This window comes from Sturnira hondurensis, unplaced genomic scaffold (genome assembly GCF_014824575.4).
Source record: "Sturnira hondurensis isolate 20B ecotype Veracruz unplaced genomic scaffold, ASM1482457v3 Scaffold0014615, whole genome shotgun sequence".
NCBI classification, from domain to species: Eukaryota; Metazoa; Chordata; class Mammalia; order Chiroptera; family Phyllostomidae; genus Sturnira; species Sturnira hondurensis.
This window is the reverse complement of record NW_028087246.1, coordinates 1087509-1112029: the sequence shown is the minus strand read 5'-3', so window position 1 is coordinate 1112029 and position 24521 is coordinate 1087509. Positions and strand designations below refer to the sequence as shown.

Sequence of the window (24521 nt, the reverse complement as noted above, 5' to 3'; positions counted from 1 at the left end):
CTACCAGCAAAATACACAAATACCTCCATCAACACAACATAACTGCCAGTCAGGTTTCCAGATCCCCCCCAGCACAATTCGTGTCTAGTCGGAATCTAAGTGCACATAGTATCTCATGGTCGACTTCTTCATATAACGTTATCTTGTATAACCTTTTCCATGGATCTATGTAGTCTGCAATATAATAACTCACAGCCAGGGTCCTGTCACAGCCAGGACCCTGGCTGTGTTTAGGGTTACGTGCTAACAAATCACAACCGCTGAAAACATCTCTGCTCAAGCTGGGCCTTTCTCTTTTCTTCCGCCCTCTCTCCCCGCCTCTCTTTCTTCAGGCAGAGGGATGCTGGGTGAAAGGTTTATAGTGTGACCTCTCGGCCACTGGCAGGTGCTGATCAACTCGGCTGATCAGTGTGTAGTCGGTGTGCCTCATTTCCAGCTACTCTGCTGAAGCAGCACCTTTATCTGTATTTGCTGGAGACCCTCAGAGTTGCCTTAAGTTGTCTTCCTCTAATTTCTAAGGACTTTCTTAAACATTTTATCCATTTGTGAAATATTTTAACATTATTATTTTTCATATTTACCATGAAGTATTCTTGCACACCATTGCCTTTCTGTTTACATACAGATGTTTACACATTTTAAAGCCGTGTTAAATTCTCATAGCCTCCTTTAATTCCGGGCTTGGACAGTTATTTGAGTCGGGTCTTTCTTCCCAGCACTGTCTGTTCCTAGCAGCGTCTCACGACCTCTGTGGACAGCTTAGGGACATCTGCTCCAGCAGCTAAGAGTGTGGACCCTGGAGTGGGTTTGATTATTATGAACTGGGTATTTCATTCACCTCCATCACAGATGGGCAACTGAGCTCAAAGGTGTTAAATATTTGAGTAAGCACCTCAGGTGGGACTGAAACTCAGAGATCTGTCTATCCTGACACCAGCGTCTCAGCAGACTGAGTGAGCATACACTTTTACATTCTTCTGTTGTGGTTTTTTTTTTTTAATGGTGTGTGTGTACACCTGTGTGTGTTTAACTGTAACGTGTCTGGAATGTTCTGTGGTAAATAGTATGAGTAAGGATTCACTATTCACACGTCATTCTCATTCATTTCCCATTGAATGTAGTGATAATTTTTCTTCATTTTATTTTCATTTGATTTGTTATATATTAAACTCAAATAAATGGATTCACATCTGCTTCACCATCAAAGTTTCAGCAGCTGCTGCATGTGTTCTATAGATGGGTAAGTAGGTATTTTCCTGGTTTTGCCTTAAATAAAAGATTTTTATAAAAATTTTATATAAAAATGAACAGTTGCTTTTCCATATAAATATTTTTATTACTTTATAAACTTTTATAAAATGAACTTTATTTTCTTATGGATTTTTAATTTTATTGCATTGTGGTCAGAGAATAGAACTCATAATATTTCTGGGATTTGAACTTCACTGAGATTTTCTTTGTAGCTGAATATGTTATTTTTATAACTAATTCCTGGGCACTTCAGATAGTGCTGTTCTTTGTAGTTCCGCGTATCTATTATATAAGATTATGTCATCATTTTCCATGGCATTCTAATGTATGGAGACCTCATAATTTATTTAGTCACTTCCCTGTGGGCCGATTTGCAGGCTGTGCCCACACCTTCACTGGTAGGAACCGGACAACGTGCCCGCCGACGAGCGTAGATCCTGCGGTGTACCGGGCATTTCAGCCTGGGCCAGAGCCTCGCCCCGGGCCAGGTGGCGGAGGGGCTGCCCCTGCAGCGACAGACATTTCCGCTGTCAGAAGGCGGGAAGTGAGGACAGGGTGGACAGTGGAAGAAGACGGTCACTGTGGAGCTGACTGCCGGCTGGGCCTGGCGTCGCCCGCTGGGGAGGCCGGTGGCCTCGCGACAGCAGGCATGCCCCCCGAATGGCCCTGGGCGGGGGTTCCGCCCGCCGAGGCCGTCAGCTTGCTGTCTGTTTTGTGCTTGCCTCCTGGCCTCGGCACATTCGAAGAGCCAGAGTAGGGACTTGCGGGGTCCCGAAGGGGAACCCCAGCCGTGGTCCCCCTGAGAAAAGCTTCTTCGCCCCAGGCTGCGGAACCGAGTCCTCCCAGCCGGGAGCTCGCTCCGGTCCCTTCGCCGCCCCTGCGCTCGGGCACCGCGGGCGTCTTTGACTTGGGGCGTGTTTGGCTTGGAAGAGCTGCTTTGCCTTGGGGTGCTGGTGCCTCTTCTAGACACCCTAGTACATGGTGTTGCGGGGGGCGGGGGTCAACTTCTTCCTTCCCCTCCCACCTGAGCGGTCGGGGTGGGCGAGGGACATCTGGTTTCACGGTGGCAGCAGAGGTGGCGGAGCAGGCACTGGCGCGAGAGCCACTGTGTTTCCGAGTCTCTGCTGGAGCGTCACTGCGCGGGGACCTGAAGAGGCACCTCCGCCAGCGGAGCCAGGGAGTTGGGTCCACCTTGGCCATCAGGGCCTCGGGACTGGAGGCGCCAAAGCTCGCCCCGCCAGCCAGGTGAGAGCGGAGGCGAGGTGGATGCCTGCCAGGTGGAGGCTTTGTCCCCGAGGGACTGTCTCAGTTTCCACTTCCCCAGCCGCATTGGGGGGGGGGGGGGGTGGCAGACTGGGGGACTCATTCAAGCACCACAGAAAGGCCTCACAGGTCGGGAAAGGCTACACCCCCAAACCGACTGGCCTGCCCGCTGCAGGGCCGGGAGGTGCCAGAGTTGGAGTCACTTGGGCATCGATGTAAATGTGATCTTAGCTCCGTCTTCGGAGCAGGTGACATTTATGACTTACCCATTACACTGGTTTTGATACTATGAAAAAGCACTCACGTTTCTCAGGGAAAGAAGTGGGAACGGGTCCATGAGGTCCATAAACTAATCTCCCTAACATTGAGATTGGATAAACACCTGAGGAGTTGATTGACTTTGGAAAATTCACCGCATCTGGGTGAAAGCTTTGAGTTTAACTAATTACAAAAAACTTTCTTTGTCCCTATGAAGAAGAGAGCTTCCCTCCACGTGCTTATTAGAGATGAAAGACTCGGACATGTTTACGCCTCTGGAAAGGATAAATTCACCTGCAAGGTAGAAACGGTTGTTCACCAAGGAACCAGCTCCTCCAAATTTGTTGAAATTGGTTTAATAATTCCTTTTGGATCCCATATTAAAGCTCAGCATGAAAATACAGTAAGTTTAGTGTGTGATTATTTTGAGGATCAGTAAAGTACAGTGGAATGAGGGTGGTAATATGCAAACTTAAAGCATTTTTCACCTGTTTGATACGAAGAGTTTTTAAAACAACTTTTGAGATAAAGTTCGTTTACTACGCAATTCACCAATTTAAAACGTAGAATACAATGGCTTTTAGTTTATTCAGAGTTGAGCTACCATCACCATCATGCATTTTAGAACATTTTCATCACCCTGAAAAAACCCCACACCCCTTAACCATCAACCCCCATTCCATGCTCCCCAGGGCTAGGTAACCGCCAATCTGTTTTCTGTGTCCATAGATTTGCCAGATGGTTTTAATAAACAGAGAAGACACACTTGGTACACTTTTGCCAACTTCCCAAGTGACATAAATTTTACTAATGAGCACAAACTCTGGAACTAGACATCCTTGGTCCAAAACCTGGTTCTGCCATTCCTAGCTATGCGACCTTGGACAAGTTACTCAACCTTGCTGCGCCTCAGAGGCCTGCTCTATGAAAGGCGTGGCCTTATGTGTCTGACTTCTTAACCAGATGGTTTTAAGATCTAGCCATGTTGTAGCATGTATCAGCACTTTGTTTATTTTTACGGCTAAATGACATCCCACCGTGTCAAGCGACTGCATTTTGTTTATCCGTTCATCAGTGGCTGGACATCTGGGTTGTTTCCACTTTTGGGCTACCACGAATAATGCTGCTACGACACACATGCACAGATTTTTCTGTTGACATGTTTTCATTTTCTTATACCTAGGAGAGGAGTCCCTGGGTCTATGGTAACTCCATGTTTAATTTGGATCTGCCCATTTACCGTGGTGGGTTAAACATGTCCCTACGTTCTATTTTCTGCACATGTAGTATCAGCAAACTTTTAAGATCGTGCAAGTGTAACTTATCCCAGTCTAATAAAACTGTTGTAAATTACATGTGGTAAAATCTGTACTTTCATGATGCCCTTTGATCATCGCCTTTCACACAGTGAAAGCAGCCGTACCAAGGACCTACTGATGCTACTCGGCTCTCCGCAGTGAACAGTATTAATGCAGGCGCTGGCGAAGGGCAAAGTGTGGATATTTTTAAAAGAATGTTTACATAGAACAGGTGCTGTTCCAAGTGTTTACTAGGCACTAATTATTAACATATTCAATCCTGGGAGGTACTTTCACCCCATTTCACAGATAAGGGCAAGGTTGAATAACTTGTCCAAGGTCACGCAGCTAAGAATGGTGGAACCCGGATTCAGACCCAGGAAGTCCAGTTCCAGAGTTTGTACTTGTTGATAAAATCTCTGTCACATACATTTGGGAGGTAGATGGAGTGTATCAAATGTGTCTGCTCTGTTGATGGGAACCACCTGGCTAATCAAACCCCTTCATAAAACTGGGACAAGCCAACCTCCAAGGATCATACAGAATCACCCCAGTTCACACAATGGGCCCCCAACGGCCCCAGTGAGTTTCTCTTCCAAGACAGAGGAGGCTTTTGAGCAAGAGTGAGACAGCTTCTGACTTCTGCATGTCTCCAGCGTTGGCTAGCCGGCTGGTTTGGGCTGCCTGGGAGCCTTTCACGGCCAATCTCAGATATTCAGATGAAGGTGTGTTTAATTGACTGACCATCTGTCAGTAAGAGGTGAGAGAAGATATATGCCCCTGGAGGTATGCCTGGAAGAATTTTAAGAAAGCCTCATAGCCAAACAGTTCCTAACAGAATTTGAAAGTAGCTTGACCCTCCCAGCCTTCACAGAGCCATAATCTCACCAGCTTATCCCAAAGGCAGTTACCAGCAAGGACAGCTTTGGAATGGAGGAAGGACAGGGAGACCTGTATTTTGGGGAAGGAGGAGGGGAGCAGGAAAGTGAGGAGAATGGCATTGAGGATGGCAGGTGGCAGGAGTGCTTAAACATCAGAAAGTCAAGGATGCTCACCCCAGGATGGAAACAATAGGGAAATCAGCGTTCCATCAAAGTACATCTCAAAGTACCAGGTTTGTTCTATACACCATCCTTCAGCATCATCAGGTTATACTAGAAATATTTTGCAAATAATTGTTGGCTAAGATTAGTCTATCTGCATTTGGAAAAGAGTCTAAGAGGCAAGAAACCTCATTCTTCAGCAACTCTAAAAGAATATTATAGAAATATTTATATACTTTTAATTTTTGCACATTCTACTTTTAAAAATGTATATGTTTGCCCTGACTGCCTGCCTCAGTTGGTTGGAGCGTTGTCCCACACACCAGAAGACTGTGGGTTCCACTCCTGGTCAGGGTGCACCGCACACCTAAGTTGCAAATTTGGTCCCACACATACAGGGCACCCTGTTGATGTTTCCCTCTCACATCGATGTTTCTGTCTGTCTGTCTGTCTGTCTTTCTCCTTGCCTCTCTCTCTAAAATCAATAAATGTATCCTGGGGTGAGGATTTAAAAAATTTATATATTTGATTTTTCTAGAATTTCTTTGGGTTTAAAGTGAAGAATATAACTATGATTTCCCCAAATAGATCACCGGTTGTCCCAACATTGATTATGAAATTTTATATCACATTTGTTGAGTTTTTCTCCCCTAAATTTAAACTTTAACTTTTGTCATGCTGAATTCTCATTATACTTATGTAAAGTTTTGGACTCTGTTTTATTGTTCTGTCTGCTTATTTCTGATCATACTGTTTTATTCACTATGGTTTTAAAATATGTTTTAACACCTAGTAGTTGTTAAAGATAATTTTCTTTTTCAGGATTTTCTTTACTCTTCTTCAATATTTATTTTCCAGAAGAACTTTAGAATAATTAATCCAAGTTCCCCAAATATCCTGCTATGATTGTAGAGGATTTTATTGAAAATACACATAAACTTAAGACAATTTGACATCTTTCCAATATTAAGTTTTCCTAGCCAAAGAAAAGGTGTGCCTTTCCATTTTCCAGGCTTTAAAGTTTCCTCATATAAGTCCTACACATTTTTATAAAGTTATTCCTGTTTTTATAGGTTTTGTGGTTATAATAAATGGAATTTTTAAAATGCGATTTTCTTACTGAGAATTAAAAAAGTTACTAATTCCTGCTGACATAAATAAAATTATTAATGTTTACATATTGATTTTAAATTTGGACTAATAACTAAATATTTTTTATATTAATAGTTGTTAATTTTACTCTCTCTCTTTTGGCATACAGTCAAATCATGGCAAATAATAATAATATAGTTTCCTGTTTTTCAGGTCTTATTCTTATTATTGGGTTTAATGAAATAACTATTTGAAGGAAATACGAAAGTGGCTCTGGACAAAAACATTTAAAAAAATTCTCACCCGAGCCCTGACTAGTGTGACTCAGTGGGTTGGGTGTCATCTGCAAACTGGAAAGTCGCTGGTGTGATTCGGCTCAGGGCACATGCCTGGGCTGTGGGCCAGGTACCCGGTTGCCTGGTGCTTGAGGCAACCGATTGATGTATCTTTAGCGCATCGATGTTTCTCTCCCTCTTTCTCCCTCCCTTCCGCTCTCTCTAAAAATAAGTACATAACATCTTTTTTTAAAGATTTTTTTCTAAAAAAAGAAAAGTGTTAAGGCATATATGTCCTCTTAGACACATAAATGTGTTATAAATGCTAATTAAGAATGTGTTATTAGCAAAGGACTAGATAGGTTGAAAACACAGAACAGGAGGTGCGGGGATAGACTAAGGTTATTGAGGCAGGTCCCAACTGTCTGAAGGAGATGGACAGATTTGAAACAATACCAGCGCACTGTTAAAAACGTCCGTAGATGAATCATGGACCATGCTGAAGAAGGAACTGGTGGGCACCTCCTGCTGCTCCGCTGGGCACTCCCTGCTCACCCTGCCAGTCCCACTGGTCCCACCGCCAGGCTGTGAAAATGGACCTCTGGGGGCTCCTCACAGCCAGTTCCTAGAGAAAAACCTTAGGCCCTAGGAGCCCATTCTGGGGGCGTGCTAGGTAGCCAAGGCTGTGAGCTTTGCAGCTGAGATTCCACGGAGGCCCCTGTTCTTGGTGGAGCTGCTCCCCAAGATCCAGCTAGTGCAGCTGCTCTGACCTGGATGAAGTATATCTAGTGCCTGGAGGGAAAGGAAATGGGTGGTCCCAGCCTCATCTGGCTACTTGCGCCTTCAAATATTGGGCTGGTACAGGGAGCCAGCAGGCCGTGTGGGGGTGGGGAGGGGAAACCTCTCAGCTTCCTCCTGAGGGTGAGTGGTTGGGAACAGCCTTGTCATCTCACAGGTGGCAGCTCCCTGGTGGCAGGAGGAACCAGAGAGGAATGGGGGGAGTAAGTAGCTTCCAGGTGGCTGCGCCCCCAGATGCACCAGCCTCCTCCTGCCTTGCCCTCCAGCAAGAACCCCACCACCCCTCAGAAGGTGCCCCTTCCTCGGATTTGCTTAGTGCATTTAGCAGCACAATGGGAACCCTATTAAAAAATAAACATGTGTTTGGATATAGGTATTTCCAGACCGAGAGCTTACTTTTCTCTGCAGACGGAAGGCACTGCTGGTGAAGATGTCGGCCAGGATTTGCAGAGTTCAGTGACTGTTTTTCAAGAACAAAAACGATGACACATGAATTAGGTGTATGAGTTCACTACTTATGTTAACTTTCCCGCCCCCAGTGGTTGAGTCCTTACCGTCTGTAATGCTGAGACCAAGCTAAATGCTTTTACTGCATCTGACAAGATAATTCCGGTGAATGTGAAGTTTGAGAATTTGGTTAGCAATTCTCACAGAACCAGGCAGTGGGAAAGCCCCCAGTTTCTGCCTCCTGGCTGTCTGTGGGGCCTGGCCCTGTGGATGGGCCCCTGGGAGCAGGAGAGGACAAGGAGGAGTCTAGGTCAGCAGCAAGAGAAATAGCCCGATGCAAAGGGGGAAACTCAAGATGGGTTAGCCTGCAGACCTAAATGGGACGCCTGATGAGAGCTCTTGAGGACCGGCCACATTGGGCTTGTTCACAGGGATATCTCTAGGACCCAGGCCTCTGCCAGTACCTTGTCTGCACAGGGCAGGAAGCTGAGGCTTGATCAGGTGTTTTGCCCAGGGCTGTGGGCTGCGGTGGTGGGGGTGAGATGCTAAGCTCTCTGACCCACCATACCTAGGCCTACTTTCACACAGGGCAGGCACCACAGACATGCTGTGGGTGTGGGTGGGTCGGTGATGGATACTTCGGGGGAGGAAAGCGCTAACAGAGAGGGCACCCAACTGCAACTGGACGGAGGTTGGGGATATCTTCTCACTAGCTATCCTTTGGTACATTTTGAATTTTGCACTGAATGAGTGTATTATTTCTAAAAACAAATACATAAAATAAGTAGGATTAATATCTCCCAAGCAGAATAGAATAAAAGGCCGTTTTTGAAGGATTGGGAATTGGCTTAGCTTCAGTTTTCATTTTTTTCCAAAATAAATATTCTAAGCCCAGCACGACTCCCTGGCTGCTGTTACATCCTTGTACATTAAAAATAAATGAGGCAAAATGAACGGGAATTTGTTTACAGCAAGAACGACAGAAAATGGTTAACATTAGACTTTAATAAGAGACCTTACAAATTAGTTTAATGGAAGGCCTTAACAGAAGATTTTAAAGTCATGAAAAAATAATATACTCAGAAGAAAATATATTAATAGCATTGAAGAGAAGTCAACAGCGCTCAGTAATCATATAAATGCATCAAAACATAAACGAAAGGCCATTTTCAATCACTAAAGTAGTTTCTTAAAATTAAAGTACTCAATTCTGACAAAGTTGTACTGAGATTGGTACACATTGTTCAGGGCAGCATTAAATTGGTACGATACATATTGGAAATACAGATTGGATATACATCATTGTCATAAAAATGTTTATACCCTTTGGAATCTTAAGTTAGTAGTTTGTCTAAGGAAATTATCCAAAAGGAGCTTAGTTAAATATACAAAAATGTTACTACATCATTATTTATAATACTTAGGTCCTAAATGAAATAATTGTATATAGACTTAATGGTATATTATACAGGCTTTGAAACTGATAAATATAAACAAAGTAATTTAATGCATGTGCAAAGATTTAGTTGCATGGATGTTTATTAAACATTTATAATAACAAAAGATTGGAAATAACCTATGTATTAACAATAAGATGCAATTTTGGTCAAATAACTTATGGAAAATTTATAATGTGGAACACTACATATTTATTTAAATTAATGCTGTAGAATTATATGTATTGACATGTTAATGTGAAAATTTTCAAGTTTTTGAAGTGGAAAAGTTACAAAACAGTGTTAGAGTATATTCTATTGAAGAACTCACACTTTCAATTTAAAACTTACTACAATAAGATACCACTCTACCAGATGAGATACTACTTTATTAGTATGGCTATGATAAGAAGATGCAGCCCTGGCTGTTGTTGCTCAGTAGTTGAGAGCTGGGCTGCAGGTTCGATTCCTAGTCAGGGTGCATGCCTGGGTTGCAGGCTAGGCCCCCAGTGGGGGTGCATGAGAGGCAACCACACATTGATGTTTCTCTCCCTCTCTCTCTCTCTCTCTTTCCCTCTCTGAAAAACAAATGAAATCTTAAACAAAAAGATTATTTCGTGTGTTTTGTGTGTGTGTAAAAACACACACATGAAACAAAAAATGTGATTGTATATACAATGGAATATTATGTAGCCATGGAAGCAATGAAGTACTGATTTCATGCTAAGTGAAAATGTTATGCTCAGTGAAAGAAGCCAGTCACAAGGGACCACATAATTGTCTGATTCCATTGATATGAAATGTCCGGAAGAGGGAAATCCACAGAAACAGAAAGAAGATCGGTAGTTTCCTAGGGCTGGGAAATGGGGTGACTGTTAATGAATATGGGTTTTCTTTTTGGTGTGATAAGATGCTTTAAAACTGATTGTACTGATGATTCCATAACATTATGATTATACTACAAACTACTTGACTTGTACATTTTTAAAAAAGATTTTATTTATTTCTAGAGAGAAGGGAAGGGAGAGAGAAAGAGAAGGAGAGAAACATCAGTATGTGCTTGCTTCTCGTGTGCCTCCGACTGGGCACCTGGCCCCTCAACCCAGGCATGTGCTCTGACTGGGAAACGAACCAGCGACCCTTTGGTTCGCAGGCCAGCACTCAGTCCACTGAGCCACACTAGTCAAGGCTGACTTGTACATTTTAAAGTGATGAATTTCATGTTATGTGAATTTTATTTCAATTTAAAAATTTCAAAAAAGTATATCCCATCAACTACAGATATATATGTGTATCTACTTACATCTGTCTCTGGGTGGTGAAATTACACATAAGTTGTTGTCAATGAACATTTCTCATTTGTATAAAAAAGAAAGAAGATAAAAGAAAACAGGGGAAATACTAAGATACAATTTATAACAGAAGGGTTGTAAAATAGTTATATATTCTGTAATGGCAATATAAATGTACAATACTGGAAATAGAATACTGTGAAAATAATTATGCAAATGTGGTAAAATTATGTATAAAGTAAGTTTTTTCAAAACTTTTTTTGGATTGTCAGAATGATCTCTACAAGTAGGTGGGAAATGACTGTATTTGCCTCACAGTGTGAATTTGTTTTTTATTTATTTGCTGTTGAGTGTTAATGACATTATCAAGTCTTGGTGTTTTTCTTCTAGAAATTCACTCATTCATTCTACAAATCTTTGAATGTTTTCCCTGTTCCTTCCTGTTCCTTTGCTATTCTTTCCTTATTCTTGAGATTTTTTTCTTGTGTTAATTTTATTTAAAATTGTTCATTTTCTTTAATGTTTTAATCTAAAGGTTTAACTTTGAATGATATTTCCTAATAATTGACACTTGTGCTTAGTCTTTTGAGTTTTGTTTCTCTTGTATTCTCTTGTCTATATTTGTGGTTTGTAAATATTATATTAGTTAATTTTTATCTTACTGTTGCATGTTAAACGGATATTTTCTTGTTTTCTAATTTATTTATTTTATATTTATTATTTTTCTTTTTAAATTTTTTTACTTTTATCTTTTTGAAATTTAGGTGCAGATTTACTTGATTCTTTTTCTTTCTCTTTCTTATTACCATAGGCATGAAAGATACAACAGTTCCTCCAATACAGTTTTTTTAAAATTAAAAAGTTATTTATTTATTTATTTATTTTTGCCATCACCATATACCCCCCCTCATGGCCTCTTCCACTGCCTCCTACCCACCGCCCCCACCCACGGTGACCACACTGTCCAATACAGTTTTAACTGTGACCCTGAATCTTATTTTTTGTTTGTTAGTGTTTAAAATAATTTCCCCATATTTGGTGTTGCCCTTTGAACTCATCACACTCTTTGTTCCATTCTTGTCTGGTCCCATGCACATAGGTGGCATATTGGCTTTCTCTCCAATAGTGTTGTATGGACGTCTGAGAAAGTGTGGGTAAAAGTTTGGTGTATTTATTTATTGTGGATCTCTTTATCTGAAAAATTGCTGTTAAGTTTTATGGGAGCTTAATGTACACTTGAGAAAGCTCTGTGTTTCCCACTTTTTCCTCTTTGGAGCAATTCATCCAGTCGCCTCCTTTTGTAGAAGAAATGGAGGCTCAGGGACTTGCCCACGATCCCTCAGGGAGGCTGGGGCAAAGCCTGTGTTTGGGGTCAATGAATGGAGTATTGTCAAGCTTGCTCCAGCGTGACCCTTCCCCAGCTGGTGCCTGTTCTGTTGAAAAGCTCCAGAGCAGGCTGCCTTAGGCCAAGCAGCTTGCCTTGTGGGTGCTGCCTTTCCCTGCACACAGCATCCTACTGACCGGCCGTCCCTGGGCTTCCCTGTAGAACAGATGCTTCCAGATAGCTAGGACGCTAGCTTCTTATGGAAACAGACCTCCAGTGGGCCCTGCCACTGGTGTTCTGGGCATGCCCAGGTATGCCAGAGTCCTGGGCTGCACATAACTTCATCAGTCAAGGTGGGGCCCGCCACACTTGCTTTTATGAAAGCTGGATTTATCTGAGTCAGGCTTTTAAATTCTCCTCTCTCCCCTTTCTTTAAATGTGTTTTTAATAAGATTTGTAGGTGTGGATTTTGTCTTTTTAATTCAGTTTATGAATTCTGTTTTTTAATTAGGAGAACATTTACTTGTAATCTTGTAATTGTTGTAATTGTGTAAATTGTGTAATTTCTCAATTAGTAAAATTTGTTGTTTCTCTTTACCTTAAAGAAGGATTTCTATTGGATGCTGCATTTTTTGATCTATTTAAGTGAGATCAAATGTAACATTTTTGGAACAACCCAATTTCCTAGTGTTTTATTATGTTTTCACTTACTCAACAAAAAACAGCCTGTGCTCATTTCTTTATATTTGTTCTAACTTAAACATGTTTTTCTTTCTTATAAAAAAATTCAGAATTTTTTTTGTCATTCACTCACCTTCTCTAAGTCCTCCTTAGTCAATCTTTTTAGTTTTGGTTTTGTATTCTGAAAACTTTTCTCTCCAGCTTAAATATTTTTAAACTGTGATCATCACACTGTATGACTACACTTTATACTCTTGCTTTTTAGACTGGAATATGCACACCCATGGAGATAGACTAGGTCATCAGGTCTTCACACACAGAGCCCCTGAGAAAGGTGTAAAGCTGAGCAGCTGTGATTCTATGTGGTGCGGCTGTTCGCCTGGCTCTGCTGGTAGGCTCCGGTGGACCCTAACCCAATTCATAGGCTGGCTCGAGCCAGTCAAATGTTTTCTGTCCAGCATTCTAGAATGCGGAGACTCAATCAGTGCTGGGCCCTGGAAAGGGAGAAACAGACTCATCCTTCAGTGAACTTGTTCCCCACCCCAACCCCAACCCCAACACACACACACACACACACACACACACACACCATGCCATCCCCTCCAGAACTTTGTGGAGGACTGTTGTTATCTGAAAGAAATTGGGTTCTGTTAGGAGTGAGAATGCCAAGGAGCAGTTTGGTAGGCTACAGTGTTTGCCACGAGTGGAAGAATAAAAGATGCTCCATCAGTACCATCATCTACAAGATACTTGGTTATTTTACACTCCTGAGAGTGGCTACTGTTTAGGATAACTTCTTATTCAATCGTGATATTAGCAAAAACATATATTTACTAAGTGCCAGGCACTGTTCTAAATGCTTTACATGTATTAACTCATTTAAATCTCACATCAACCTTATGAGATGGTACAGTAATCGCCCACATTCTAAAGGTGAAGAAAGCAGACACAGAGAGGTGGAGTCACTTGCCCAAGATCACACAGAGAGTAAATGGAGGAGTTGGATTTGAACCTGGCAGTTTGGTTTTCCCTTGGCTTATGTGCTGGGCTGCATTGCTGCTGTATCAGGCTTGCAACACAAGAGATGGCTTTCTAGCCTCACATGAGGCTGGTATCTGGCAGGGGGCCAGGTACAGGAGAACACGATCTTGTCCTGTGAAGACGTACCACTGCAGTGAATTCTCCAACAAGGCTATACACATCCTGCATCTGGTGAGTTTAATGTCATTCTTTCTCTTTTAAAGTGTAATAATTGTTAGATGCTATTTGTAGCTGTTCAGACACACCTCTGATTAAAATGAAAAGTTTGAAACCAGAAAAAATCTGGGAGATGGGATGTCCAAGAAAGAAAAGAAAAGGTTAAAATAGGATGAAAGAATATAAAAATTAAGACAAATTTAGACATGTAGGAATAAAAGTTTATAAAGATAACATTGTAAGTTAGAGAATTTTCTAAACTTTACATTTAAAGTAGTATATGTGAAATTAAAAAAAGCAAAGAACTAGAAAACATTTAAACCTAAAAAGCTAAGAATAACATGATGTAATGCTGATAAAATAAACAGTTTAAAATATTTAAAAAGATAAGATAAAAATAATACTATAAAGGTAGAAGGAAAAGAAAAATGTAGTTTTTAAAACTAAGTTTAAAGTGAGACAAGATCAAAAACAGGCTATACTCAGACAAAAACTGCAAGCTGGGAATGGTGGTCCGGGTGGGTCTAGTTGTTGGAGAGAAGAAGGCCAAAAGCAATGGACACGATATCTGATGAGAAATGTTTTCTGTTTACCCACAGCACCACCAGCCTGCACTGGTAAAGATGGCGCCAGGGCTCATGGCGCTTTAGTGCATCCCACAACCAAGCTGGAGCCCGCCAGAGTCTCCGGCCCAGGCCAGCAAACACACCTTCACTTTTGGTTCTTGGAACATGTTCATTCTACCTTAGTTTTTCTTTAACTCAGTTCTTTCATTATCCTTTATTATCTTCCTTCAAGGTGAAATTAGCATGTGAAAAGTAATTAAAACGTGTTGTTTTTGAGTGAAATTATTCCATCGTACCTCCTGAAGTTCTTTTTTTTAAAAGATTTTATTTATTTCTTTTTAGAGGGGAAGGGAGGGAGAAAGAGGGGGAGAGAAACATCAACTCGAGGTTGCTTCTCCTGCGTTCCCAACTGGGGACCTGGCCTGCAACCCAGGCATGTGCCCTGACTGGGAATCGAACCAGTGACCCTTTAGTTTGGAGGCCAGCGCTTGATCCACTGAGCCATACCAAACAGGGTGCCTCCTGAAGTTCTTAAGGTGTTTGGTCATTGCACTGTTTTCATACACACCACACACACAAACACAAACACAGGGACACAAGGTCCGCCTTTATCACCTTGCTACATCTTTGAGGTTGCAACACTTTTTATTGATCCTGCTCATTTATTCTTTTTGCTGTAATTGGTGGCAGTGAAATTGGGTGGGCAGAACAAGACCATCTACAGGGCTTGTTCTTGGACTTGGCCGTTAGAGAGAGGGTGAGGTGATGAGGGAAAGTGGAGGTGTCAAGAATGACTTCTGAGGGTCTGCCTTTGGGACTGGGTGGATGTCAGGATGGAAAAAGGCCAAATGGCTGGTGGTGGTTAGGAATCAGGGCTGGGCCGAAACTGGGAAGCTCTGGGGCAACTACACCTGTCTGTAACTCTTAAATTGCCTGGAAGGCTTGGACTTCACAATACCTTGGCCCCTGAAGGCTAAAATGGATCTCTAGAGGCACTTCGAATACAAACAGGGTGTGATAACCCTGGTCTTCAACTCTCCTATTGGATATTGGGCAGGCTCCGGTGGCTTCCTTCATTTGGCTCAACCCAGTGCTCAGGATACTGCCTGCCCTCCTGCCAGCCTGACATTCAGGGGCAGGGACCACACCTAGATTGCCCCCTCTGAATCCCCAGTGCCAGCCCTGCACCTAGCTCTGAGCAGGTGTTGTTGAGTAAACCCTGTCACAGGAAAAGGCCAGCGTTGCTACACTCGGCGACTAGAAGCCAGGTGAGACTCCGTTAGGCTAGCGGCGACCGCCGGGGTTGAGGGTCCGCCCGGTGTAGGATTGTCGGAGGGCCCGGGTCGGGTGGTGGTGGTGGGTGGGTGGGCGCGCGCGCGCGCGCGTGTGTGTGTGGCTGGGAGGTGGGGGTGCTCGAAATCAGGAATAGGGGCGGGAGCGCGCCCTCTGACAGCTGTCCCCGGGGACGGGAAGGAAGGCGTCTCGCAGGCCGTCTGGCTCGAGCCACCGGCTTCAGCCAGTCGCCCACGCGAGGCAAGACCGGAGAAGCTACAGTGGACCCTCGCTCGGCCCTTAGCCCCCACTGCAGTGGAACTACAGCAGACTACCACCTCTGCAGCGCACGTGCTGCGCATCGCTCTTGGTCCCTTCCGGCCACCGTTGCTCTCTATAGCTGCGCGGCCGTGACCCGGAAGAGCATTCTCCTTAGCAACTGCGGGACCGCGGCGGCGCCTCCCGGGAGCTACGGTGAGGCTACCCGCCCCCGCCCGGTCAGCCCCACCTTGACCCCTTTCCATGACCGACCGGGGTCCGGCCCGTGGAACCTCCACAGCCCTTCGTGGAGCACCTGCGGCGGCCCCGGGCGAGCGCCCTCCGCCTCTTGCATGTCTCTCCGGTCCTGGCGTCGCCCCAGCCTATCTCACGCCTCACGCTCCAGGCAGACCCGGCCTCCGAGCCCCAGCTCCTCGCCGCGGGCCCTCCCTCGTAGCCCGGTGTGGAGTGCAGGGCACAAAGCCTGGTGCTGTAGAGAGGCTACTTGCGGAGGCTCGGGTCACCCGTGGACGCATTCTCATGGGACTGGCAGGGATGGGGCGTCTCAGGAGCCGTGAAGAGCAGCCACTTAAATTTATCACTTGACGTTTGCCAGCTGCCTCCCAGAGTGATGTACTTAATCTGCCTTGTCGATCTTGGAGACCCATTTCATTGATTATTTTGTCTTTTTCCCGGGGAATTAGCTTTCCAGTTTTTAGTGATGTGCAGTTAGTATTCAGTAGTTAAAATTTGTTATCTTCCACATTTCCATAGAAGGAACTCTCCCTGGACTGAGTAGGTTTAGGAAAAATGTCAAGTGAAATTCGCTAGGTTGAAGAAAGTAGTAGTAGGTGTGGTTAATATCTCTGATTTACATTGGAAAACATGCAACACAGCCTTTTATCAAAATCCCAGCTGTTTATGTTTCTTTCCGGAAATTGTCAATCTGAAATTTATATGAACTACAAGGGCTTGAATGAACACCTCCCTTAGCTGAGTTAGGAGGAAGGAGTGGCAACATTGTTGGAGAAAGACTTTATGTTAATCCAGTGATGAGGGAGCCAAGACAGGCATATGAACAATGTTTGGAAATGACGTTATTTGCGAATAAAATGCAGGAGTGGAGTTTATAGATCAATAACCATTATTCAAAAACAGCGTAATTTAGTTTCAGTTCAATGAGTATTGATTAAGCACCTACAGTGCCGTACCTGTTACAGACACATGTAACCTGAAAGGATACATGTAAGAAGTGAGACTGCACATATTCAATTTTAGGAGAATTATAAAATAGCATTTGTTTACATGCAAAATTGGTGAGAGGAGAAATCAGTATTAGTCTGGGTTTTCAGGAATATGTTTAGGTACTATAAAGTATAGATACTATTTGTCCCCTCTCTATGGGTATATCATATTCATATTGGAGAGGACAGGGAATCCTAAATAGTTTCTTTCCTTATATTCTTGAGGGCTTGGGAAATAGTCTCCTGTGACATTTTGTAGTATTTATTTAAATTTCTAAGGCCACTTGATTGTAATATCTATTTCCTTCAGTACAAATCTGTCTGGCATTTTTCTGAGTTTGAGATCTAATATCATGAGGCTGCTAGCTGGGGGAGGGGGTGTGGGGAGACTTTGCTGCTTGGAAACTCTTCCCTCTGCTTCTGCATACTCACCGGTCTTGTGAAATGTCGCTCTTCTTCCTTTGACAGGCGTTTCCAGGGTGCTTCCTGTGCAGCAGGCTCTGCGTCAGGAAATACCAGAACAGGCGACTCAACAACTAGTAGCTCTGCTTTACCTATGGGGGGTTGTGTGTGTGTGTTAGACTGTCACCTTGGATACTCTGCATTTGCCTAGAGACATAGAAGGGCCAGAGAAATTTATACAGGCATACCTTGTTTTATTTTGCTTTGTTTTATTGTGCTTCACAGGTGTTGCATTTTTTACAAATGGTAGGTAAGACCCTTCACCAGCAGAAACATTATGCCTCACTGTATTGTGTTATTCACTTTATCACGGTTGTCTGGAGCTGAAACCGCAATCTCTTTGAGGTGTGCCTGTACATGCATCTGAATTAACTTATTTTTCTTTTTAAAGAACTGAATAGGGATTTTAGGCTCAATTGCTTTGGGTATCTGCCAGAGATTCATCTTGTGAAGAATGTACACTCTTAAGGAGACCTCTTGTGATGTTTTGTTGCTCTCTTATGGATTTAGTGCCCATTTAGTCACTTAGTAAATTGAGTGCTTACTTGGTACTAGGCACTGTCCTTGGCCTTGGAAATGGGGGAGAGTGAGTGCATACAGGGTCCCTGTCCTCAGCAGATGATACCACATCATCACATGAATGTAAAACTGCAACTGTGACAACTATTTGAGTTAGGGAAGTCACAGAAGTGATATTTGGACTGAAATCTGAAGGATGCACAGGAAAGGAAGAGTGTCCCGTCACCGCAAACGATGAGGGCAGAGCTTTGAAAATCATGGTGCGGGGTGGGGGTGGGGGTGAGGAGGACTTACAGTACAGTTCCTCATAAGGAGCAGGAGGAGTGGAGAGGGATCTGGTGGGAGAGGGGCTGGAGAGGTGGGTGGGAGAGTGCTGCCTTCAAGTAGGCGGAGGAGTTTCTCTTGGGAGTAAAGAGAAACCTATGGTTTTACTTAATGGATTTGGTTTGGATTATGGGTGGATCTGACACAGTCAGATTGTGTGTGAATAGCCTGCTTTGTATTTCCACTGTTTGTTACTATTTGTATTATCTTCTTGTTCCTCATTTTTTCAACGTGCTCCCTCAGCTTTATTGTCGCTGGGGAAGCCTCTCTGTCCTACTAGCAAGACATGTTCATTCTTTTTTAATTGGGAGACAAGGAATTTCAGGGTTTGGGACGAGACATTAGAAATTAGATATGGAATCTTTATGCAGTAGTGTGACCTCTAGGACACTGATTTCTGTGACTCTTGTTTTAAATTGTAATAAAAACATTAAATTTACCCTCTTAACCATTTTGGAGTGTACAGTTCATTGTTGCATAACAGATCTCTAGGACTTTGTCATCTTACAAAATGAAAACTTTACCTATTGAACAACTCCTTCTTTCTCCTTCCTCCAACTCCTGGAACTCCCCCACCCCCCCTTTACCTTTCATGATTTTGACTGTGCTAGATATAGCATGTAAGTGAAATCCCACAAGGTATGTTCATTTTTACCTTCATACTCCTTCCCTAGAACTCTGGTATAATATCCTTTCATTTCCCGCCAGTAAATTCAAATCCTCTGAGTTTTTTTTTTAAAGATCCTCACCTGAGGATATATTTTTATTAATTTTAGAGAGGGAGGGAGGGAAAGAAACATCGATTGTTATGAACCTGCGACCTAGACATGTGCTCTGATCATGAATCGGTTTTGCAACCTCTTGTAGGGATGATGCTCCAACTAACTGAGCCACCTGGCCAGGGCCCTCGGGGTTCTTTAACTCCCAGGTCCTCTCCTTGTCCTTCAACTTGGATTAACAAACCCATAGTAGAAGAGGCCTTATAAATTTTCTGGGTGAGCAAATCAATCCCTGTGGATGATTCAGTGATCTGCTCGTGGACAGATCTCTAGTGAGGAGAGCAAGGCTGGAACTAGGGCTCTATCTAGTCTTTCGTCTCTTGGTGGGTGGGTGCCTGTTCTGTCTCCACCTGCTTGCGGGTTGTGATTCAGTGCTCTGTTCTTTAGTTAGAAGTAGCTGAGGCACAGACACGTTTTCCTGTCTCTGTAGTGTCATGCTGAGGCATATTAGATGCCTAGGAAGTATTTGTTAATAAATTGATCGTCTTCAGCATATTTGTTGCCCAAAGGTGGCCCTACATAAAAATTGGACTTCATTGATTTTAGATCCTTGCTTATATGAATTAAATTTACAATAGTCCTTCAGTTGAATAATTCTTTCACTTTTGCAATCAGAATTAAGACTTTCCCACTGTTTCCTGACACTCTTTATTGAATGTATTTGTCCATGGCATGTATATTGGATTCCCTTGCAAATTTTGATGAAAATCTAATGAAGAAGCTGTCAGAAATGACAAACCTAATGCATTCAACTTTCTAGGTTAGCTGATTTATTTTGAGTTAAGGGCTTATGCTTCTTTCTGAGCTCTATTGCTGCTTAGTGTTTCTGAAAGAATCGTATCTGTACCACACTGTATAGTGCTTATCTCAGACTGCCTGTGGATCAGTTGATTCTGGGCATTGGACTGGACATGATTTTGACATGGCTCAATATTTTTAAGGCAAAAAAAAGTGTAACAAAGCATTTTCTTATGTGAGGAAGACTTGTAAACTTTTATTTGAGTTTCCCCATTTATTCCAGACTTTCCTTTTCTGTAATGTTGTATTACCAGCCTTATAGAATCCAACTTTTAAAATGTCCTCTTCAATATAACCTTCAAAAAGTTTTTGTTTGTTTGTTTTATATGGGCCATTGCTGTGGGAAGTAAGGTTCCTTTTTCAGTGAAATACTACTGAGCACATGTACAGATCGAACTGTGAGCTTGGCATGGGTCCATGGGTCCTTCGGAGGCTCGGCCAGTGTTGGCGATGCTGGGGGACTTGGCCAGAACTCCTGTTGTCCTTATCAGACCGAGTGTGGTGGTGGAACTGCACAAAGTGCCCCTTTGTGCCCTGTGACAGAAGACAGATCTGACAGGGAGGGCTTTTCAGATAGCATTTTATTTGGAACCACAGCAAGAACTCGGTGCCGGAGAACGCAGTGCCCCAGAATTGTAATCCTGTGATTACCTCTTATACTGAGGCTAGAAATGGTCAAGTTTAGTCCCGTTAGTCCAAAAAAACTACCTTTCCCCCACCTCTCAGTATTTAAAATTGTGGCGTATTGTGGGGATTATTATTTATGGATCCCTTTGTATGTCAAGTAATTCACATGCATCGTGTCATTTCATAACCAGTATTTGTCCAATGAGAGATGTGATTTGACTCTTATTGAGAAAACTGAGTCATAGGCAGGAAGTGTTAGAACCGAAGTGTGAACTCATCTCTGTCTGATGCCAAAGCCCACACTCCTTTCTTCACGCTGCACCGGGTTCTGAGTCCAGCATTTCCACTGGTCAGGAGGACATCAACAGAAATGCTGTAGTAATGGTAAAGAAAAGGGCAAGTAATGGAGTAAGTAGGCTGATATGGTAGGAAGTTACCTGTTCCTTGTGTCTTAAAAGGAACGACTTCGCCACCTTTAGAAAGCGTTTTCACCTCCTGGAGGTGGCTGCTCCTGTCTGTCCCTCTTGGCCGTGGTCAGCCTCAGTCGGAGATGGAGGGTTGGCGTGGGAGCTGCACCGCAGCTGTCGGGCGGGGATAATGGCGCATCGTTCTTTTTTGTTTGATCCTAAAGTAGAATCCACAGTTTATAGAGTTTGTTTTTATTTCTTAGTTGTTTTCAGGATTTTTTAATGAAAAAATATTTGTCTTTTTCAGATATCTTTTGCTTCTGTGAGACATTTACTTTCTTTACGATTTACTGAATTTTGCTAGTTCAAATCAGTCTTTCTTAATACTTTGGAAGGTAGCCCATGAATTTTATGATAAAATGCATGTTATTAACAAAGAATAATTTTAAGTGAATGAATTAGAGCCCAATTTGTATTATTAAGGATTCCCAGCTATTGGTTAAGCCCATATTTGTTGAAAGCTGATTTATTGAGGTGTAGCTGACCTACTACTACATACAGCCTACTGGAGGTCTACAGTTGACCTACTGTATATATTTAAGGTGTCCACGCGGTTAAGTTTTTTTTAAAAAATATTTTATTTATTTATCTTTAGAGGGGAAGGGAAGGAGAGAGGAAGAGAAACATCAATGTATGGTTGCTTCTTGTGCATCCCCTACTGGGAACTGGTCCCTGCGGGGACCTTGCCTGCAACCCAGGCATGTGTCCTGACTGGGTATCGAACCGCGATCGTCTGGTTCTCAGGCCCGCACTCAATCCATTGAGCTACCCCAGCCAGGGCACGTGGTTAAGTTTTGACATACATGTAGACTCATGAGACCATCATCATGACTGAGGGGGTGAACATATCCATCGCCCCCAAAGCTTTCCTCATATCCTGGCTCCTTGGCCCCCATACCAGACAGCCACTGATCTCTTGTTATATATTTTCATTTCCTAGGACTTTATATAAATGGAATTGTACAGTATGTAGTTGTGCTTATTTCACTCAAATTAATTGTTTTTAGATTCATCATGTTTTTAGTGTGTTAGTAGTTGATTCCTCTTTAATTCTGAGTAATATTCCTTTGTATGGATGTACCAGTTTATTAACACATTTGCCTGTTGCTGTGAATATTGTTTCCAGATTTGGTAACAAATAAGACTAGTATGACACTTGTGTACAGTTTTTGTGTGGACATAATAGTTTTATTTCTTTTGGCTACCTCAGTGTGTAGGAATAGAATGGCTAGATCATATGGTAGGTGTATGTATAACTTCTAAAGAAACTGTCCAGGTTTTTCAAAGTGGGTGCACTGTTTTGCATTCCCACCGGTTCCTCCAGATCCTGTCTACATTCGGGATAGTCAGTCTTTTTAAATGTCAGACATTCTAATTTGTAGTGGTGTCTGACTGCGGTTTTAATTTGCATTTATTTCTCCAACAATTAGTGATGCTGAGCATCTTTTCATGAACGTATTTGCTACCCACATAGCTGTCTTGGTGAAGTGTCTGTTCAAATTTTTTGTCAATTTTTAACTGGGTTCTGTGTTTTCATATTACTGAGTTTTAGGAGTTCTTTATGTATTCAGGATATAAGTCATTTTTCAGACACGAGATTTGCAAATACTTCCTTCCACTCTTTCCATTCTCTTAATGATATCTTTTGAAGAGAAAAGTCCTTAATTTTGATAAAGACCAACTGATAATTTTTTCTTTTATGAATTGTGTTTTTGTTGCTTTATTTAAGAAATCTTTGCCTAAGTCAATATCACAAAGATATTCTCCTATATTCTAGAAGTTTCAGCTTTTACTTTTAGATCTATGATCCACTTTGAGTTAATTTTTATGTATAAAGTACTGATCAAGTTTTATTTCTTTCATTTTTTTCTATATGGAGTACAATTGTTCCCAAACCATTTAATAAAAAGACCATTCCTTCACTAAATTACCTGGTACCTAGATTAAAAATCCATTTCTATATGTATGGTTTTATTTCTGAACTCTCTTTCCTGCTTCATTATTGATCTGTTTGTCTTGGTACCCAGTACTACACTGACTTGATTACTGCAGTTTTATGAGAAGACTTGAAGTCAGATAAGTGTAAGTGTAAGTCCTTCAGCTTTGCGTTTTTTTTCTCAGATTTTGGATCTTCGAAGTCCTTTCATTTCTTTCTTCCTCCCTCCCTCCCACCCTCCCTTTCTTTCTTTTTAAAGGTTTTATTTATTTATTTCTGGAGGGAGGGTAAAGGAGGGAGAGAGAGAAGGAGGGAAACGGCAGTGTGTGGTTGTGGTTGCCTCTCGCGTGCCCCCTACTGCGCCCTGACTTGGGGTGGAACCAGTGACCCTGTGGTTGGCAGGCTGGTGGTCAGCCGCTGAGCCACACCAGCCAGGGTTTAAAATTGTGGTCTTTTATTAAATACTGAGGAATTACAAAATAACGTATGCAAAATATGTGTGAGGTATGCAGAATAACAGGGCAGTGGATGGTCCCGTACCCAAACACCTAGTTTAAGGGAAAGTTAGCAGTGCCACCAAAGTTCCCTGGGATCCGTTCCTTCCCCTTTCTGAGTAACCTGAATTTTGTGTTTTCCTCATACTTGAACCACATACTTTACATCCTTAAGGTGTTCAATTTTGCATGCTTTTGAAATCTGTAAAATGGGATCACAGTGCAAATGTTTTTCAGTAATATTTGGAATTGCGTATTACATATCAAGCAGCTGGTAGTCTTAGAAAATTGGAAATGGGAATTTAGAGGAAACTCTGTTAAGCTGTCTGTCCTTCAGACCAGGTAAAGATGGTTTCCTCCAGCACATTCTTCAGTGCTTGGCTCAGTCTGTTAATTGTCTCAAAGGAAGTGCTCCACTATTCCAGGAAGAAAATAGTTTTGTAATCTCTGGTCTGTCTGGGATGTGTTCTTGGTAATCACATTACGATGATTAAAACATACTTTATTTTTTCAAAATTTTTTTTACGGCACTAGCATCTGAAGTAATACAGAAGACATATGCCCCGGCTGGTGTAGCTCAGTGGATTGAGCGTGGGCTGGCCAGCCGAAGGGTCTCCAATTCAATGCCTAGTCAGGACACATGACTGGGTTGCAGGCCAGGGCCCGGGTAGGTTACCCAAGTGGCAATCACACATCGATGTTTCTCTCCCTCTCTTTCTCCCTCCCTTCTCCTCTCTCTAAAAATAAATAAAATCTTTAAAAAAAAAGAAGACATATATGTGGGCATGTCAAGAGTACAGTTGCTGTGGGAATCATCACTTTGTATTTCTTTATTCTGGATTAATGAATTGTGCCCTGTATGAATATAGGTTTTATGTTTAAGGTGCATCTGTAGGCAGCAGGTTGAACACTTGCAGTATGAGGTTTTAAAATAATCCCAAGGTTATGAGCTTGGTAGTGGAGCCAGTGCCCCACACTCTGCTTCTCTGCTCAGAATCAGTGCGGGGAAACGGAGGCTCCGGAAGGGCAGTAGAGGCCTAGAAATTTACCTGCTGTCTTTGGGCCTTGGGTTTGTTTTGTCTCTATGAGAAGCAGGGATTCCAGTGTTGCCATTTTGAGT

General features: G+C 42.6%; 1 protein-coding gene and 1 long non-coding RNA gene across 2 annotated transcripts in view; one reads left to right on the top strand and one right to left on the bottom strand.

Annotated features, from left to right (window-relative positions):
• Positions 1-10150: 10150 nt before the first annotated feature.
• On the bottom strand, positions 10151-14689 carry LOC118999131 (uncharacterized). Its single transcript, XR_005069043.1, has 2 exons — positions 14639-14689; positions 10151-10250 (listed from the first exon to the last, which is right to left on the bottom strand). It is a non-coding gene; the product is annotated as an uncharacterized LOC118999131 (long non-coding RNA).
• Positions 14690-15915: 1226 nt separating this feature from the next.
• Positions 15916-24521, top strand: part of DIS3L2 (DIS3 like 3'-5' exoribonuclease 2) — a 279723-nt gene continuing 271117 nt past the window's right edge. The window contains exon 1 of the mRNA XM_037063524.1: positions 15916-15967. The gene's annotated coding sequence lies outside the window, so the exon portion shown is untranslated. The remainder of the gene's footprint in view (positions 15968-24521) is intronic.